This window comes from Chelonoidis abingdonii, chromosome 16 (genome assembly GCF_003597395.2).
Source record: "Chelonoidis abingdonii isolate Lonesome George chromosome 16, CheloAbing_2.0, whole genome shotgun sequence".
Taxonomy (NCBI): Eukaryota; Metazoa; Chordata; order Testudines; family Testudinidae; genus Chelonoidis; species Chelonoidis abingdonii.
Genome location: NC_133784.1, coordinates 26,663,967 through 26,685,129, shown reverse-complemented (window position 1 = coordinate 26,685,129; position 21,163 = coordinate 26,663,967).

The window sequence follows — 21,163 nt, the reverse complement described above, 5'->3', positions numbered from 1 at the left end:
ATTTTATAAAACTGAAAATGACTGTTCAATGCTTGCCTCATGGCCACTAGTCAGCTTGCTCTCAGCCTTGTTTTTCCTGACTTTCCCCTCCTTGACAAAGGCAGAATATATATTTCAGTTTTGTATATTAAATAGCTCCATAAGTCAACAAAAAAGGTGTGGTATCATCAATCGTCTAACAAGAGGCAGAAGTGGTCATACTCCTAGGAGGCAAATGCATCTTAATCACAACCCATGTAATAAGGCCAACCTGACAGGCAGACTGCTGTGTGACTGAGGGAATTCCCCTCTCTATATTTCAATTTGTCTTTCATTACAGTTGGATGATGTTAAGCAGTGGAGACAAGATCTAAGACATGCAGAAAATCTATGGGCGAGAAATTTTTAGACTGATCCTAACACCTTGCACACAGTAGTTCTATATGTGTTATTACTAATGAGTGAATGTGATAGTAAAGAAACTACACGGTCATTGCCCCAGTTATGCTTTATGAAATTTTTGTGGGAGGCAGTTACAAAGTAATTAGGGATACACAAGTGAAGAAAATACAGAAGTAGTTTTGAAAGCTAAAGTACACAACAAAATTCAGACAGTCCACAAGTCCGCAGTGGATGTTCCTCAGGTACTAATATAGTTTGACAATATAATCAGTGCTTCACTACAGTGACTGGCATTTAATTGTATTCATGTTTTAAATCTTGTATTGATTCTTGCAGTCTTTTACGCCAACTGTTAATTTACTGTCTGTGGACCTTGGGAGACTTTTGTTTGAAGAGGCTATTAATACAAACTTTTCTGTTTGCTCTGCATCACCTAGAGGTTACTATACTTCTACTATACCCTTTCAATACAGTGTGTGAAACATTGTATGAGTCATGTTGCCAAGCAGGTCTCATGGGAAAGTACTATTGCTGTGACTGGGAAGGCATGTGAATTATTACAAAGTTGTTCTAAGTGCTTGACGCTCTAGTTGCTAAATCTATCTCTCAACAGCAAGAGCCATAGCTGTTTTAATCCAGGAGACACCATTCAAAAATATAAACTGTTTCCAGATTATATAGATGACATTTAATTTTGAAAAATTAGGATAGAGATATGAAGAGTTCCTGCTGAAAAATTTAGCAAATGGGTAAACATACAATATATTAGTGAATTAGGAATTAGTGAGATTGCAATCTGCAGAGTTCATAATTTGCCTACAGAATAGTTACAATCTCTTCCTACTTTTCAGTAAGCATTTAAGAGCTGGGTGCTCATTACTTTCGTAAAACAAACTGTAGGTTATTTATTAGTGTTTTATGAAGTGTAAACATAGCTGTACTATTCTTGTCTCAGTATTTCACAACAGGTCTTTTAATTACTACTATTAGCAACTTTCTACTGTACTTTGCACCGATACAGCATTTTTCATCTTGTGATATCACATCCCTATGAGGTAAGGAATTATTTTTATATATGGTTGAAAATGAGGCACAGAGAAGTTAAATGAATTTCCCAAGGTCAAAACTCACTGACAGAGCTGAGAACAGAATATGGAAATCCTAGCTCTCAATCCTGTTTTAACCACTAGATTAAATTAGATTTTAAACATTAATTTCTGCTTTGCAGACACAGAATACTGAAACAAATGGAGAACCGCAAGTCTGGAACCCAGTCAATTTGCACAGCTCCATTGAAAAACTTGCTTTGCACTGCCCATTTGATGTTGGAGAGTACACTTCAAAAGAAATGGAGTTTCATGGTCGTAGTAAAAAATTTGTGAGAAATCCTTCTGACTGTCAAATCACTCAAAGTAAAAAAGGGTTTAAGAGAGTGCTCTGGCATTATGCAAATAGAAAATTACAGTAGTTTCTAAAATGTCTAAGGTTATGTCTTCATTAAAAAAAACAGTTTTTGTTTTGTTTTTTAATAGGAGGATAACTAATGCACATCAGCCATCCCCTGTAAAATCCTAGTGGAGACAAGGCATATGTAGATTCTACTTTCAGCTAGGGGTTAGGTCAGCATTATACCTCCTGCCTGTAGCTGATCTCACCTTGCAGTAAAAACTACAGGTGCTTTGTTTCGGCCAGGATTTTACAGTGGGGTAGCTAATGCACTTTAGTTATCCCATGATACAAAAACAAAAAACAAACACCTTTTTTGTCAGTGAAGTAAAAGCCTAAAAGAAAAGATTAAATAATGCAGCTATGCCAAGTGGTGCACAATTCTACTTTTCACCTCTAATCCCTTAATCTAATCAATTTGTGCATACTGCTTCCAAGAACATTATTGGATTAACAGCACAACCAAGCCGTTATCCATTCACAGGATAAAAGTAACACACACTGAAGTGTTAGTACAGCCACATAATTAGGCCATAGATTTAATCAAAAATGATAGTTATTGAATGGGGACAGTAGTTCTATTTCTGGTTTAGTGATGCTTAGGTTTTAGTGTTCTCTCAATCTTACACTGGTTCTGTTTCTCTCGTTATGGGAGATTTCAGATCCTCCTCAGCTAGTATATGGTGCAGGGAGCTGGTCCCCAGTAAGCAAAAGGTTTCCCGTCCCTCTCCACCACACATTTTTTTCCAATGATGAGATTTAAGAATACCTACTGTGAAGTTTGAAAGAGAATGTCTTTGATGGCAGGCTTCTACACCCAGGTTCTGTAGTCTGTGTAAGCCTCCCAGGTTCATAGGAACTTGTTTTGTTTTAGGCTGGTACTGAAGAACACTGGCAGCTGTTTTATTTGTCATACTCATCACTCCATCCATTTACAGATGCATTCAGAAAGTTTTTGAAACTGCTTCTGAATCACAGTGCTGTTCATCTATGCTGGCACATGGTGCACAGAAGTTTCTGTACCTATCCAAGGGCTGATAGTGTTTTCCTCCCACAAATACTCTATGGTTATGTCCGGTAATATGCTGACCTTCCTGCAGCTCCCAGAATAACAGCATTACTGTTAAAATGGCAAGGGTTTCTATGATGGGAAGAGCAACCTCACCTCTAAATAAATGGGAGCTAAGAATGCTCAGCATCTCATCGAATTGAGCCCTCAATCCGAGATTCTTCTGAATAGGGATGAGAGGTAATCCAGTGAAGAGGCCTCAGTGAATGACAAATAGTGAGGACCTAATTCTGCTCCCATCAAAGTCAATGAGAGCCTTGACATGGACTTCACTGGAAGAAGGATCTGGCCCTTAGCTTTTAAGGCTGGAGGCAACAGGCGTAGTGGAGGGACATGTATTAATTTGTTTAATTGCATGCTGAGGTACATACAAGGGCTGTTGCCTTAAATATTTAAAGTGAATAATATATTTGTAGTAATGTATATGTTAATCAAATGTGTCTGAACATATTTACTACACTTATGTGGTCCTGTTTAAAAATTAACTAGTACTTCTTGAGCACCATTTTTTGATATCCTGTTTTACCTGTGAATGCCATCTCAAACAGCGAGCAGAGCACCCGGAGCTTGAGACAGTTGAAGAAGTCAAGTAGTTTGAGTGGGAAGTAGAATTCCACAAACAGATAGCTGTAAGTGGAGTCTTCAGTATATTTTGTCTCCATTTAGAATTAAAATGTACGTGCTTTTACCAGCAACAAGCTACATAATTTGCTCTCCTGTGCACATATAGGTCACAATGAATTAGCCTTAACGGTCAAAACTGTAATGTGTGAATCAAGAATCAAGGCACAACAAACTTTAGCAGAGTGCCACATAAGATTGCTTGTCGCTTTTGCGATGCAATTTCCTTGGCCAGTCAGCTCTTTAACTGAGAACTAAATGCTCTTTCCCCCCAAAATACAAGCTAGAAAGTAATAAGTTCTCCCAGCCTCTGCCCTGTACTTGATTTCCTCCAAACCCATCAAAAGGGTGTGATATGATCTAATGGTGAGAGCGTGTAACTGGAGATAGAAGATCTGGATTCATTCCTGGCTCTACCACCAACTTTCTGAAGTTGGGCAAACAACATAGACCAGGTTTTCTAAGAAGCGCGGCTCATATTCAGATACCAGATTAAGTTGTCAGATTTTCAGAAAGAGCTCAGCATGCCAGCAGTCTGTAGCCAGATGAAGGTGGAAGCTTCCCTGTAGCTTTGCTTCTGATCAAATAAAGGCAAGACAGGTGTGATGGACACCATCTTGGCAGACTAACTGGGGAATGAGCTAGGGACATCCAAAGCTAAAAGCATGAGCTGCTACATCTTGAGCTAAAACTCTGTAGGTAAGGGCTATACTAACTCATTCTATATGGACTGGCGGGGGGATGACTACACCTTTAACATACACTTGGAAATGGGTAACATGGGCAGGCACTTATTCCCAGGGAAGGCATAGCTGGACTTTTATTTTCATCATAAGAGAAGAACTTAACTGCATTTGGTCTCTTCATTTCTTGTTTGCAGTGTTTTAGCCATGTTGGTCCCAGGATATCAGAGAGGTAAAGTGGGTGAAGTAATATCTTATATTGAATCAACTTCTGTTGGTAAAATAGACAAGCTTTCATGCTTACACAGTGATCTCAAAAACTTGTTCTTTTCACCAGAGAAGTTGGTCCAATAAAAAGATATTACCTCACCTGCCTTCTCTTTTTGGTCTCTTCAGAGATATTTGGGGGCCAATTTTTGACAATATCAGCAGCACAGCTGTAGACATATTACTTCACCAGACTCTAGAGTACTTTTATGTTCAAATAAAACAAAGGCCTGGTCTACACTATGGGGTTAGGTCGAATTTAGTCGCATTAGGTTGATTTAAAAATGAATGTATCCACACAACCAACCCCGTTCCATCGCCTTAAAGGGCTCTTAAAATCGATTTCTGTACTCCTTCCCGATGAGGGAAGTAGCACTAAAATCGACTTTGCTGGGTTGAATATGGGGTAGTGTGGATGCAAATTGATGATATTGACCTCCGAGAGCAATCTCAGAGTGCTCCATTGTGACCGCTCTGGACAGCACTTTGAACTTTGATGCACTAGCTCAGTACACAGGAAAAGCCCCAGGAACTTTTGAATTTCATTTCCTGTTTGGTCAGCATGGTGAACTCAGCAGCACAGGTGACCATCCAGTCCCCCCAGAATCATAGAGCATAGAATGTTTCTACGCTCCCCCTATCATCTCCATCCCTGAGGTTATCGCAGATTGGAAGACAGAAAAAATGCACTCGCCATGACACGTTTTCGGAGCTCATGCAGTCCTCCCACACTGATAGGGCACAGCTTAATGCATGGAGGCATTCAGTGGCAGAGTCCAGGAAAGAATTAAGTGAGCATGAAGAGTGGAGGCAGGACGCGATACTGAGGCTAATGTGGGAGCAAACGGACATGGTGAAGCATCTGTTGGGGGAGCAAACAGACATGATCAAGCATCTGTTGGAGCTGCAGGAAAGCCAACAAAAGCACAGACCCCCACTACATCTACTGTATAACCTCCTCCCCTCCTCCGCATGTTCCATAGCCTCCTCACCCAGATGCCCAAGAATGGGGTGGGGGGAGGCTCTGGGCACCCAGCCACTCCACTGCAGAGGATGGCCCAAACAACAGAAGGCTGTCATTCAAACAGTTTGATTTTTAGTGTGGCTACAATAAGCAATGTGGCCTTGTCCTTCCCTCCTCCCCCAGGCCACCTGGGCTACCATGTCCATTCTCTCTCTCTTTTTTTAATTAATAACGAAAGAATGCATAGTTTCAAAACTATAGTTACTTTACTTCAAAGTGGGGAGGGTGGTTGGCTTACAGGGAATTAAAATCAACAAAGGGGGCAGGTTTGCATCAAGGAGAAACACACACAACAGTCACACCAAAGCCTGGCCAGTCATGAAACTGGCTTTCAAAGCCTCTCTGATGTGCAGCATGCCTTGCTGTGCTTTTCTAATCAACCTGGTGTCTGGCGTGAAACGATCATCTGCCATTGCTTTCATGGAGGAGGGGGCAACTGACAACATGTACCCAAAACCACCTGCGACAATGTTTTTGCCCCATAAGGTATTGGGAGCTTAATCAGAATTCCAATGGGCGGCAGAGACTGTGGGAACTGTGGAATTACTACCAACAGTGCACTGCTCCGTATGTTGATGCTAGCCACAGTTGTGAGGATGCACTCCTCCGACTTAATGCGCTTAGTGTGGCTATACGCATCGACTGTATAAAATCAATTTCTTAAAATCAACTTCTATAAAATCGACCTAATTTCGTATTGTAGACATACCCATACAGTCACTACTTCCCTAGACAGGATATTCCAGTTTTGTAAGGCTAAGAAACCCCAAGACAAAGCTAAGCGTGGCCTCTGTGTAATTTAACAGCATCCTCTCTTCTACAGTTGCAGAGGATATATGAATCCCTGAAGAGGGGGTCCATTGGTGCCTCCAACTCAATGTAAAAGTTAATCCCAACAAATATTTCCTGGGAAATGTGGTGGTTCATGACAGAATTACAGATACTGGAGATGGAGCTAAATTTACTAGTACTGTCATCCCATCTGCCAACATGAAAGTGGACCTTTATGCTTACAGTGATGCAGTCAGCTTGTGTGATTAGTTGTGAAATGGAAACCTCTGCCTGTTAAACATTAGTGCACACCTGAAACTGTAATAAGCCATTGGGTATCTGACTCAATGTCAGCAAGCCTCTGATACTACAATCAAGAGCAGAGAATAGGATGTTACATACTATGTATATCAGAGCTAGGTAGACGTGTGAAAAAGAGGAGCAAAGGAGTGCTGGTTGTATGTAAGAACTGTTGGATTTTCCACACTATGCAGCTTGAAAATCATCTACTGAAAATGAAAGTACAGAAAAGCAGAAGAAGCAAGAGAGTGTAACAGCATTTCCAGTGCAGTAACTCTTCTGTGTTACAAGTCTTTGCCTTGCTACAGTCCTTCCATCCTAGGATCTCAAAGTGCTTTATAATCATTTCTAAACCGAGCCTCAAAAAACCCTCCAGAAATGAGCATTAGCTGCATTTTACAGATGCAGAGACTGAAAAAGAGCGCCTCCTCTGAAACATTTTGCGTCAACTGTCCCACAAAGTAATAGCTGCCCCTACAAACAGCAGCTTCTAGAATGTAAATCCATTACACAGATAAATGCAGGGTTGTCCAGAGGATTCAGGGGGCTTGGGGCAAAGTGGGGGAGCTGCGGTGCTTGTACTCACCCGGCGGCAGTCCGGGTCTTCAGCGGCACTTCGGTGGCGAGGAACCCTTCAGTCGCTCCGCGTCTTCAGCAGCACTGAAGGGTCCCCCCGCCGCCAAAATGCTGCCGCAGACCCAGAGCAACTGAAGGGACCCCCACCGCCAAAATGCCATGGAAGACCCGGACCTCCGCCGGGCCAGGGCTCACAGGGCATTTCAGCACTAGGGATGCTCTTCAGTCACTCTGCATCTTTGGCAGCACTGAAGGGCTCCCCGCCGCCAAAGACCCGGACCACTGCTGGGCCAGGGCTTGCGGGGCCCCTACAGGGGCTGGGGCCTGGGGCAAATTGCCCCACTTGACCCCCCGAGTGGCCCTGGATAAATGACATAATTACATATGTAACCTTAAGATTATGTTACATAATCTTCTAGAGCTACTACTTCCAGAAGTGATGAAAACATCACCTGGTGTAGCAACAGACTATATTACTTGTGATCAGATTTAAGTTATAGCTAGAGGTACTTCACTTTTTGCAGGCATGCATGAAATACCTAATGATTGCAGCTGTAAGGCACATGATAGAAAAGAGCTAAAGAATCATTGTGCGTGGGTTAAGAGTAACAATCTTAGTCAGTCAAGACAGCTGTCTTCTTTGAAATGAAACCATCCCTGGCTAGTTTCATGAACAGCAAACTAAAGATACCACTCAGGAAATCACTCATGTTGATTTGGCACACGTAAATTTGTTCCCACTTATTTCTCGAACAATACATGGATAGGAGATCCATTAGCAATGATTCCCTCTGTCTAGATAAGAGGAATAGGACAAAAAGGACTGTCTGCTGAAGGCAGTTCTGCAACTGTTTTAAATAGGCAGAACAGTAGACTGAATAGCTGTTTTCTGAATCCTGGAATCACTCCTCCAGTACATGAAGACAAGGTAAGAGACTCCCATTGCAGCTATTGGAAACTTTTAAACATGAGGTGGTGATTAATTCCTGCCTTGTCTGTGACATGAAAAGGGGTTGTTACATTGAGTCTTTCATTATCAACTATGATGCTCAAATGACTGCTGGCTAATATTTGATGAGTCCTTGTTCCGAGGTCATGTCACTCCAACTCTTTTCGTTTGCCATGTCCCAGTCTCCCCTTCTCTACCTCAGTTTTCTCTTGCTGTACACAGTCTCCTTCAGGCTAGTTAAATGCTTTTCTTGATTTCACCCTCTAGCCACATCAAAAGGGTTCCCTTCTGGGGATAAATGAGAGTTCAAACCAGACCAAAAATCCCACACACACTCTTGAACTGAGCCCTTTCACTTTGTTGCAGGTGAAAGAGTAGATTTCCTATGATCCTCCCTAGGACTTCTAGGACAAAGAGCAACTGCACAGACCAGGCCACACCACTGCAAGTGTGCTAGGCCAGACAGTCCTTTTCCCTAATGCAAGCTTTTAACTCTCTTTGGCATCAGAGCTTAGATTCCTTGGTTACCAAGCTTCTTCTACAAACCTATAGAGTTCTAGCCTAGACACCACCCCTTCCTCAGGGTACATTTACCAGGCCTTTTCTTAGGCCTCTTCCCAGGTTCTAAACCCTTTCAACCTCTTTCTTGAGAAAAGGACAGCCACTGCTGTTCTTCAGGTCTTCTTTCCAAGCTTCTTCCTTGGTTACTGTTGAAAGATTCCCAAGCATGTGCTGCAGGTGGTGATCTTACTGAAGGAGTCTTGTAACCCTGTTGTCACTTAATCCATATTCAGTCACTTGACCCTGCAGGCAGGTTTTATTAGGGCCCATGCCTCCAATTATGGGGGATGGCAGCACCTCTCTCTTTAAGGGTCAGCTTGCTCTGTTACAGTCATGACATAGAGGGGACCTGACCAGCTGTGATCATTAAAGATACCATGTCACTTTTGCAAGATTAGGGAGTTAACCTTTGTGCTTATCCATATTTTAGTCTGAGTTCAACTAGCAGTTTCATTTGAATAAATATTCTTCATTTCCTGTCCTAACCTGTTAGACAGTATTACTTGCACTGTGGAATAGCAGTAGTCCACCCCAAGGCTGTCACTATTCATAGGAGGATGTCATAAGGCTGACCCCAGAGGGGCATCAGGCATCCAGCCCACCTGTGAGAGGCTCAGTTAAGGAGAATGAGCCTACACATTAGGCCCTGGTATATCTCACCTATGAAATTAGCTATCTGCTTTGGAGCTGGGTTGGCTCATTCGCCTTAACCAGCCCTATCACAGGTGGGTTGGGTGCCTGATGCACTGCTGGGGCCAGCTCCTGTGACAGAGAGCAAAATGATTTAAGATTTTACATAAAAAGAAAGAGTCTGGGATCCTTTGGGATGAAAGAGTGGTTTGTGAAAAACATAACATAACTTTGATATACAAATCTAATCCAAAAATATTAGCTATGGTAAAGGACTGGTGTTTTCTGCTTGTCAGTTGCCATCAATATATTGTGTAGTGTTTACAAAGTTGTATAACGCCTATGAAAACATCCAGACTGAGAATACTATTTTAAACAGTGACAGCTAGGACAAGATCAAGACTAAATAGTGACACGCAGTGAAGGAGGAATTTCTGCACAAAGGTTCTCACTCAGAGCAAAGCACTTGCATGCACTTTTAACTACAATGGTATTGAGGTCCATGGGACTTAAGCAATTATTTCAAGTTAAGCATCTAATTAACAATGTTGCTGAATAGGGATGGATTTAAACATATGTTCAAGAGCTTTGCTGGATCAGAGGCAAAGCCTCTCTTTTCAGCCACTCATAACTTTGGAAAAATGTAATCTTTTAGGTTGAATCACTCTTTTTTGCCAAATTTGACATAATTTGGCTTAGTCAGTTTGAGTTACAGCAGAAACTCCCCCCCAAACTGCTTTGTAATTCAGCTAAAGGCCAAAATCTGCACTGTACTGTGGCAGTCACTAAAAGTAGTTCAGTGTACTGCTTTCAATGCATTAATGTCAGAACCAATATGCATACAACACGTCAACTAGTAGCATATGTCACTGCAACTCAAGGGCAGTTTAAGAATATAAAGATTTATATGAAGGTCCACTCCTGGAATATGTGAAATGTAGGTACATATACCCCTAGTCTCTCATTGCAAGTCTTCATCTCCCAGTCCTAGTTACTAGAAAAACTCTATAAAGTAGCTGAAGTAAACAATTATTTTAAGTTAGAGTCTTGGTTGCATAAAAGGAATTTTTCTTAAATTTATGCTGCAAGGATTTTTCAGTCCAAAGGCCTTTGTCATGAGAAATGCCTAAAGAAGATTTCTTGAAAGCCTTGTAGCTGAAATGTTCTTATGAACATTGGCTGGGATTTTCAAAGGAGACTAATGGAGTTAGCATTCTAATTCAGTGGGATCTGAATGCTAGTTGTGTTCCTAATTCCCTTAGGAACTTTTGAAAATCCCAGCTATTCTTTTATGTCATCATGCGTATAAGCCAAAGGGATCTGATTACTGGACTGGCATGATCCCAGCTCTGATCGAATCCAAACACATTGTGCGTTTTTGAGACTATCACTCATTCTCTCTGTGCATTAGTAGTTTTCCCATTCCAAACAGGGATAATGCTAGTTATTTACCACATAGGTTGTAGAGATGAGTGGCTATTGGTACAATATTCTGAACACAGAAAGTGTCAAGAATGATTATAAGCTTTCTGATAGAGTCACATGGGTTTAACAAATCAGGAAAGTTTGCATTTTATTTTTGAAAATGTATACATTTTCTTTAGACAAAAGCCCACAGCCTTAATCAAAGAAAGACACAGTAGTGCTTTTTCAGATGTGAATGGAGGCAATACTCACTTTCTGCCACCCTTGCTGCAAATGTTCAGAATAAAGACAGGGTGACAATAATCAATGTCATTTTATAACAAATCACACTCCCAAGTTTTCTGATATTCATGGTAGGATGCTGTGACTCTTGATATGCTTTCCATATGATGCCTAGTGGTTGTACGAAGGCTCTTCCTCCCATGTGTTCATGCTTTCCCATAGAAGGACTAAAATGTTTTGCCACTCCACCTATTATTTTGTTATCTCAAAGCTGACATTGTTATAACAAATCATAGAATATTAGGGTTGGAAGGGACCTCAGGAGGTCATCTACTCCAACTCCCTGCTCAAAGCAGGACTAATCCCCAGACTGATTTTTATCTCAGTTCCCTAAATGGCCCTCTCAAGGATTAAACTCATAATGCTGAGTTTAACATGCTAATGCTCAAACCACTGAGCTATCCCTCCCCCATAGCAAAGTAAATGTAATGCTCATGAATTGGGCTAGAGAGACAGACTGACATTCTCTAATTATTAACACAACAGTACTAGTAATATATTGACAATAACATGGGAAACTACCCCAAAATAGTATATACCTAAAAGGAACCCTAGAGAAAGTTTAGTTTCTATGTCCACACAATCCTTGCCCTCTCTGCTTAGCAACAATTGTAGTGGATGGTTTTGTAATATGGATATTTTTCCCTAATGGAACGGAAATAATGACTGGAAAAGGAAAGTTCGGCCCCATATCACTTTGTCAATCGCATCCAGAACCCCCCATGATGTTTTCCAAATATGGATGTAGAATCCACAGACTAGCTTCCTAAGACAGAAACATCATGTTTAAAATGACAATTACAAAAAGTCATATGTCATGACCTTCCTTCCTATGATTAGTGTCTACATGTTCAGGAAATGTACTTCAGTTTTTCCTTCTACAATATGAATGAAGTACTGTGGCTAGTGCACATTCTTCTATTTCACTTAGAGTCACTTCTAGAATTCATTTTATTTTTTGTTGGTTTAATATACCCATCAGTATCTCCTTTAGTTCAGTTTTTAAGCAAAAAAGCATAGACAAGGGTCATTATCAGGCTACAACATCAATTTTATCTTTCCAAAAGAATAACACAGAACACCACCTGCCACTTCAATAGCACTTTTCAACACTAAGTCTCATATCATTTTACAAAAAGAGCAAAGTTTTATTTTCCCCATTTTACAGAGGAGGCAATTGAGGCACAGGGCAATTAAGAGATTTTAAGGTCTCACAGCAAATCAGTGGGAAGCCAGGAATACAATGCAGTTCTTTTGAGTCCTAATCCATTGCTCTACCCATGCTGCCTTTCACAAGGGTGGGGATTTCAAGAAAGGTTAAATGGGAGCAGAATTGACACTAATTATTAATTTATTTATTCTACAGGTTTCACCTCCTTCTGTACGAGTTGTCCATGAACAACTTATATGTGCCGCAGATTCATTCTTTGTAACATTTATTTTATTAATACCAAATAACAGTAGAGTTTCATGAGCAGTTTGTCTTAGTGTTGTTACCCCTTTTGATCAGAATAGCTAGCCAAAAATTAGCAGTCTTGTAGGTAGTTCCAGCTGAGAGGAGAAACTGAAGATGCTGCCTGGTGCCTTTGAAACAATCTTGTTTATTTATAACCCATGTAAAAAGAAAGTCTTGTTTCTCTGAACAGGGTACAAATCTAAATAGCAGGAGACATTCCCTTTGTTTGCTTTTCTGAGCTTGCCTTTCCACCCAGCACTCTGTATGCCAAAAGCGTTTTCTCTAAGCTTGGTCTGAGAGCCACGTTTCTGCTCTTCCAGGCTTTGTCTGCTTGGCTCTCCCCCCCCCCCGCCGGCCTGCTTCTGACTCCTCCCTCCCTCCCTTCCTCCCATCCCTGTGTCCTCTCTGTGCTTTTGGCTGCATTGCAGCTTGTCTCTCTCTCACACATGCCCCTGCCATCAAACAATACCCAATGGAACCCTCTGCCCACATGGTGCTAATTTCTGTGTGGGATTACATACCCTTTGTCTCAAGTGAGAGTTTGTGATTAGCTTGTTTTAAATGAAGGGTGGTAGTTAAGCTTGTAACAGTTTTCAGTATGCAAAATTTGAGCTATATTGGTACATTTTGATTGTTCACAGGTCTGATGGTATTGTCTCTTCCCCCATTAGATAAACACAGTCTTACTATCTGGTTTGAAGTGTGATTATTTTCATTTATCAGTATAAGATTATCCATGAATATGCGCCAATAGTAGCTTAAAAGTTGCTTTTCCTACAAATATTTCTGTCTGTTTACTAGTTGTTTATAAAACTAAAAACAACACTAATAGCTGTTGCTGTATTAGACTCATTTAACTTGTACTGTACTTGAGTTGAGTTATTTGGAAATGTTATTCTCTTCCACTTGATTATATGATAGATCCCTGTAAATCATTCCAAATTGCCCATGCATACAGTTAACTGAATTAATTTTTAATAGGATGTTTTAAGGTTGCTTGTCTTTAAGGATGTTTGTTTCTAGCATAGACGTGAAAAAAATGACTGAATATAATGCTGGTTCAGAGAAGACACCATGAACAAATTTAGTGAAATGTAGTTTGGTTTTGACCATCCATTAAGTGTTTGTATTGTTTAAATAAAAAGCAGAACACAGTATGCGGTTATTTGTTAATATATGCCTAGGACAAAATACTACTTTGTATCCACTTTCATATAGTAGTGTTTTCTACGATCAAGTTTATAATTACCGATTACATAGCTGTTTGGTAGCAATTCTGCCACTGTAGATTTCAGAATTAGAGACATATAATTTCTCCAAACTGCTCTAATTCTTTTTGCACATGGCAATATATAGAATGTCAGTAGAACATTAAGAAAGCACACTATGTAAGTGGCACTTTAAAAGCAAATAACTTTATTCATAAGGAAAGGCAATTACACAAACCTGTAATTAGTAGTAACAATTGATGGCAGTCTTAAAAGAGCAGACAGTTTCTTTCTTGGAAAAAAAGAAAAAAGTAAGATGTAAAGAGTTTAAAGTATTTTAAAGTTGCCCACAGTATGTCAGATTTACTGGCAGATTGTATCCTGATCATGTACTTCACAAGAGAAACTTGTTTTCTCCTCCCTGTACCTATCTTTTTTCCAATAACTAAACAGAAGATAACTAGATACAATACAGTCTTACAAAAGGTTATGTAACAAACAGTGCAGTAAAGCCACATGAAGATCAACTCTATAGATGCTGTGCCCCCTGCTAGGAGGCCATTAGTGCATGATGGTAATTTATGCTTACTGTCTTACTTTAATGCCATACATGTCTGTGTGTTGATGAAAGCAGATTACCATAGTCTAAATTATGTAAAGAGTATCACCATCCCCTGTGGTCTGACCAAGAACTACCCAGAATCCCAGTGTACCTATTGGGTTTCTGGGAACTGGGCGGGCGTAAGCCCGCCCACTGCTAAAGGATCTCACCCCTCAGCCTAACAGGAGGATCTACAGGACCTCAAAAACCCAACTGATTTCGGGGGACAACTAATAAAAGAACAGAGACAGGAGTGCAGTCAAAGGGAGCCTGATGGGGAAACTGAGCAGAGAACCCCGAACAGCGCTCACTGCTCCTCGAAGGCGTCAAGGGAGCCAGTGGACGCTGCCCAGAGGAACTCTGCCCGGATGCGTGAACGGACAGAGGATCAGAAACAAGCCCCACGTCACAGAAGTCTCCATTGGCCAACCTCCTCTCCCTAGTTGTGTAGATGGCCATTTTAGCCAGGGCAAGGAGGAGGTTGACCAGGAGGTCCCATGACTTTGTGGGCCCATGGATAGGGAATGCATAAAGAAGAAGATGAGGGGAAAAGTGCAGCCAGATACATAACAGTATATTGGTGAGGAGCTGGTATAGGGGCTGCAACCTGGCGCACTCTAAGTAAATGTGCGCCAGGGTCTCCCTCACACTGCAGAAGGGGCAGGTGTCTGGGGCAGGGGTAAACCGCGCCAAATACACACCCGTGCTCACGGCCCCATGAAGGAGTCGCCAACTGATATCCCCAGTGGGCCTCAGGACCAGGGTGGAGTATAGGCTGGCCCACCAGGGCTCCTCACCCTTGAGAGATGGCAGGAGGTCCCGCCACTTTGTGTTGGGGTAGGACACAAGGGTGAGGAAGTGGAGAGTGTGGAGCACGATCATGTAGAGATGTTTCCTTGGTGTGGTTTGGAAGCGGAGCAGCTGCAGATCGTGCAGCTGGCTTGCAGAGAAGGGGCGGGGGGGCCGGTCGGGTCCATGGGGCAGGGGCCTGATGAAACGGTCTGGAGGGCCCGAGGTGGAGGGTGGGTGGGGCGTACCCTCATGCAGGACCCAGTTGAGGTAGGCCTGAGCAGCGGGCGGCAAAGCAGCCTTCACCTCCTGTAGTACGCGCTGAGGAGTACAAGGTCTGGAGAGCCCCAAGGCAGAGACCTCTGCATTAAGCCAATGCACTGAGGGGCAGAATTTGGAATCCAATCCAAACCTTTAGGGAACAAAAAAAGTGTTCTAGCTCCAGCCAACCTGGTTGTTTTGGATAATGGCTGGGACTCGGGAGAAGGTTCTTGTCTCTTCATAAATAATTTTGCCAGCGTCTCATAGCTAGCATTGAAAAAAGAATATTGGGCACTAAATTAAATAACTATCTGGGCTATTACCAGACTAGCAGTATCAAGATAAGGGTGACTTGCTGGGTGAGAGGTACAACACATCCTTCTTAAGCCCTCCGCAAGTATGCACAGTAATGAGGGCAAGTAACCAACAACCTTGTGGATTAAAGCACACTGAGAAGCCAGGAGTTGTACTGGACTTCATGTTCTGGATTGCTCCCGGAGCTTCTTCCAGGATGATGAGCAGACATCAGGAGCTTGAGACTACTGCTGTATCTGAGGGAGGGTGAGGCAATTAAAAATCTATGAAAGTCCTTGGTAGAGTGAGTGGTGTCAGTGGAATATGGTGAGTCAGAAGCAGAAGAAATGGGTGTGAGCTAAGTTGTGAGGTGTGATGCTTCTCCTTTGGGTCCCTGCTGGCAAAGATTTGAAGAGCTAGTTTGCTGCGGCAGACACCAAGCAATCTGCCTACTTTTATGTTAGGTTCCCAAAATGCCTGGAGCAAGCAGAAAGTTGTTATGAGCTAGGGTGAAATATTGTTATTGGTTATGTTAAAACCTCATTCAAACTGATGTAAGAAAAGTCCTTCATTTAAGACAGTTGTAAGAGACAGTTAAGGGACAACACCTAAAACAAAGCCTAATAGAGTCTGCCCAAAGACTAGCACTATGTGGGCTGAGGGTTTGATTGGGTATTGTGACCAGGTGTGTGGGTGTGAGAGGAAACCCATAGAAACTGAGGATAGACAAGAATAGAAGTGCAGAGACAAAAAAAAAAGAGAGAGAGAGAGGCGAAGCTTTTGGATCCATTAGCTAAAGAGTCTTGGGGCTGTAAACTAAGGGCTTCTCTTCACATACAGCACTACAGCAGCACAGCTGCACTGGTGCAGCTGTGCCATTGTAGCATTTAGTGAAGATGGTACTATGCCAAAAGGACAGTTTCTCCTGTCGGTGTAATTAATCCACTTCCCCAAGAGGCGGTAGCTTTCTTGACAGGAGAAACTCTGCCACCATTATAGCTCTGTCTACGCAAGGGTTTAGGTTGGTAGTGTTATGTCTCTCAAGGGTGTGGATTTTTCAGCCCCCTGAGTGGGTTTTTTTTATAGGTCTCTAGTGTAGATCTAGCCTAAGAAATTGCTCTTTTTGTTACTTCTGCATTCAGAGATGCAGAACAACTGCATTATAGAAATACCATACCAATTTCTGCTCCCAACTGGAATGTCTCCAGGGCTCCAAAACTGGACTAGCTTCTCAAGTCTAAGAGGGGCAACGATATTGTGAAATCCACATGTGCACTGAAGTCTATTTGCTTCATAGTAGGTATTTGCTTTTGGACCATGGTCTGGATAGGAGAGGATACACACTACTGATCTACTTTTAGGCATTTGGTCAAATCCTATTGTTTCAATTGTTCCAGATTCTCTTAGATGTGAATGACATTATTCCATTGTGCAAGGACTTAAGTGACTCCCACAGGATGTCCTGGAAGGGGCTGTGGTTTCATTGGTTTTCAAGAAGAGACTATGGCTTGTCTACAGTGGCACTTTATAGCACTGAAATTTTCTTGCTCAGGGGTTTTGAAAAAACACCCCCTGAGCTCAGTAAGTTTCAGTGCTATAAAGCGCCAGTGTAGACAGTGCCCCAGCGGCAGTGCTTTAAAGTTGCCAGTGTAGACAAGCCCTTTGAAAGGTCCTGTTTTAGGTAGGAAGGAAGTGGAGGGTCTAAGCTGAGCAACGTACTGAAATGTACAGTAAGCCTACAAGAACAGGTACATGATTAGATAGGATCGGAATGTTAGTTGATATTACAGCTGAATATGAGTTGTGGGCTAGGGAAGAGAAGGAGTACATTCTCACAGTGTGTGTGTGTGGAGGGAATGGTTTGAGTTTCTAGATTTCTAGCAATGCCATGCTGAAGAGAAGTGCTAATAGTGCATACATCAGCGGGAGGCTTAGGACCTTGGCAACCCAAAGAGTGAACCAATCAGGAATCAAATTGTGAGTATGAGGTTTCTTTCAATGAATCAAGCCTTCCTTTGGACACAAACAGGGCCATAGAGGCAGTGGGAGAATTCTGGAGGGCCCTAAACACAGCCTGTTAGTTTTCTCTTCAGTATACTACCTCAGCAGGAGCATATACCCCTCACAGTCTCTAAGCACTGTCTGGACACCATTTCTAATGGAAAAAATAGTGCAATTCCTCTGTCCTGGGAAGAGGAAGAATTAATGACAACAATATCCACCTAGACTTTTCCTTTGGTAAGGTCTCCCTCCTGTAGTAAGGCCACCCTAGTTATGATTTTTTCCATAATTGGTGGGTCTTATTTTTCTGCATGTTTAATAAAAAGTTTAAATAGGTTCTCTCATGCTAACCCATCTATATTCATCCCTTTTAGTCAGTTTTCTAAAAGTAGGCTGTGCTGAAATCATGCATGTTTGTTAGTTCTCAGAAGTTTTGTGTACCTAGCACAGGTAGAACTGGCCATGATCCAAAAGGATTCAGAGAAAGGATACCTCTAGTGTCTGGTAGAGTTCACTGGGCCATGGGAATTGGGAGTGCTGTCCCCAGGGAATAGAAAAGGCAGTGGCAAGTCACAATGGGGTCTCATCTAGTACAGTAGGGATATTCAATCACTAGGATGCAGTTATGTTTTCAAACACTATAAGCTCCCATACAGGAGGATTTAGGAGTATACAGAATGAAGACTTATTGGCATTGAGATGCCAGTGTGGACCTGGGATTAGCTCAAGGGAGAGACGAGAGTCCCAAGAAAAGGGATAGAGCCCTTACTCCTATACAGGTGCAGCAAAGCCACAAACCAACATCTATTAATCTGAAGAGGGGCTGCTCAGCAATGCAGGACAGCGTGCAGCTACAATACAGCCAGTTCTCTGTCTACAGCAGGAAGCAGGAATGGCAAGGAGTGTAATAACACATCTATAAAAATCTATTGCTACGGGAGAACTTTGCCCTGAAACTCACTAACTCGCAGGAAGAGAAGGGGGAAGTGGAATAGCCAGCCATTAGTATCAGCTAAGCCAAATCCATCCCTGCTGTAATTCTCTAACCTTCAAGGGGCTTACCCCAGGGATAATATTGGCCCAATATACCTATTACTCTGAATGGGATCTGTGTTTGTGAGGTAATCAAGGAGGGAGTGAACATTCTTGCTTTGTCAGTTTCAGCTAGACTCTTAGCATTTTGACACTGTGGTTCATTTGTAGTTTAATCATATCTGGTTGCAGAAAGGGAAGTGTGTCTTTCTACTTGGTTGCTTAAACTGCCTTGATGTAGCACAAACCCTTTCAAGTGAGCGGTAAAGCTGAAGAAAGGAAGTACATGTTTGAAAGGAGACATACCATAATAGCTTATTTTATGGGGAAGCAAGAAGGGGAAATTTACTTGAAGCCTTTAAGTAAATAAGGGACAGGTCTGGGGAAATCCCATAATAATGTTTATGTGAAAGAACATCTCATGTTTGTCTTAAGACTTTCAGAAAGGTTTCTCACATGAGCACTGCTCTCGTTTGTTATTTTTGTTTTTCCATCAGCATTATGTAACTCTTTGTGATTCAGGCAGATGGCATTACACTTGCCTTACCCCATACCATGCAGTGCTGTTCCCTTTGATCCCACAAGATAAACAAGGTCAGATGGGTAGTAAATGTCTTCCAAATAACACCTGAGCACTACAGGAATATTGGTAATGCAACACGTGACGATGTCTGAAATGTTAATACATCTGCATTGTACTGGGGAGGTACAGTTTTTTGTAGGCCATCTGTAATATTACTGCATGCTGTTAAATAGGCAACATGCCTCACTCTTTGCACGTCTTCATTTCAGTAGTGACAAAGAAACTTGTGTACAGTTTGTAACATTTTAAATAGATTAAGTACTGTGAGATCTTCCTAGGTGAAAGGTGGGCTATTGCAAGACAGCAGAACCTCCAAGGTTACCATGCACTATTGCATATTACACACCATTTTTCTGGTATGGCTGTACAGTACAGCTGTCAATCATAGTCTGAAGTGAACATATTTTCAGTGGAATTTTGGAAGCTAATGATGTCTGGAGGGGTTAATCAAGAAGCTCAGAGTTCTCCACAGCAAGGTGGAACTCTGAGAGAGCGTCTATAAGCAAATGGAGGCTCAGGAGGGCTGGGGCATTAGTTCTGGAGTCTGAGCGGTGCAGAGTGAGGAAGAGTGACCAGTCAGTACCCTAACCCAGAGGGCTTAGAAGCACATGGGATCCAGCCACTGGGTCCACTAACAACAGACAGGTGTCCTATGAGAGAAGGAGACTCTGTGGTCCTATCCCAGTAGACGAGTCCCCAGCATGAAGGGGGGAAACCTCCTAGGACAGTAAAACTGGGTTTATGTCTGTATGCTTTCATGACAAGAGCACATTTGTAACATCACAGCAGAGAAGTAATGAATAGATCAATTAAATGATTCTGTGGTACAAGACACTATTGGAGAGACTAAAATATGACTTAACTGGGCATGCTAGCCATAACAAAATGTTAATTCCAAGTAGTAATTTGAAAAACAAACTGGTCAAAAAGAGCTCATGACACAGAAGGTTTGAAGATAAATATGTTTCTGCAAAAACTTCCTGCTTGTCTCTTGGAATGATTTGGCCATCAGCTCATGAAGTAACAATGCTGCTCTCTAGCTATCTGCAACATAATAGAGTGAAGGTAGGCGAATAAAGTGCAAAACTGCCAAGCATTAAAAAATATCTTGAGTCAGAGCTCAATTTACTAAAAATTAATATGTTAGAATGAATTAATTATTGATTCTTTATATTCACCTTCTAGTTTGAGACATTAGGATGTATTTAGTTCATTTTTTTGAATGTTTCTCCACAACCGTGAGGGCTAGCAACTCTTTAAATAAAAGCTGAAATTTTCACATGATTACAGCAGTTGGGGATTTAAGAAAAACACCAAATATGACAAGATTTGCAATAAAAAGTGGCAAGAGTTGGTGACACTGAGTATGATAAAGTATTTTTACAGTACTACTGTATTTATGAGTTATAGAAGGTTCTTTTTTTCTTAGTTAAGCACTGCTGACTAGGAGATGCAACTGAGGAGGATAGTAAGCTTCTATAAAAGTTAACAGCATCTCTGAGAAGTAAATATTTTAGTATGGGAAATAGACAACACGGTTAAGTACCTAGTCCAAGTAGCTGATTACAACTCAAGACATCCTGACTCCAAACCTTTTGCTCATTTCTCTAGACTACACTGCCTCTCAAGGAGTAAGTTTTTTTAGAGGTGCTCCCACTAGAACAGAGGTCTCCAAACAGTGGCATACACACCCCTTGGGAGGCATGGAGGAACCTGTGGAGGGGCTTGGGCCAGCCCCCATGGCAGGTGAGGAGGAAGTGCCATCCAGCCCCTCTCCGGCCCCAGCTCTGCTTTGGTCATGCCCGCAGCCACATCACCATCTCCCCGTCCCATGCCTAGCCCTGTCCCCAGCCTCGGCATGGGTCTGCTCTTGGCCTTGTCCCCAGTCTCGGCCACTGGATGCAGCTCCATTCTTGTCCCAGGGCTGAGGCTGGGAGCAAGGGCAAGGCCGGG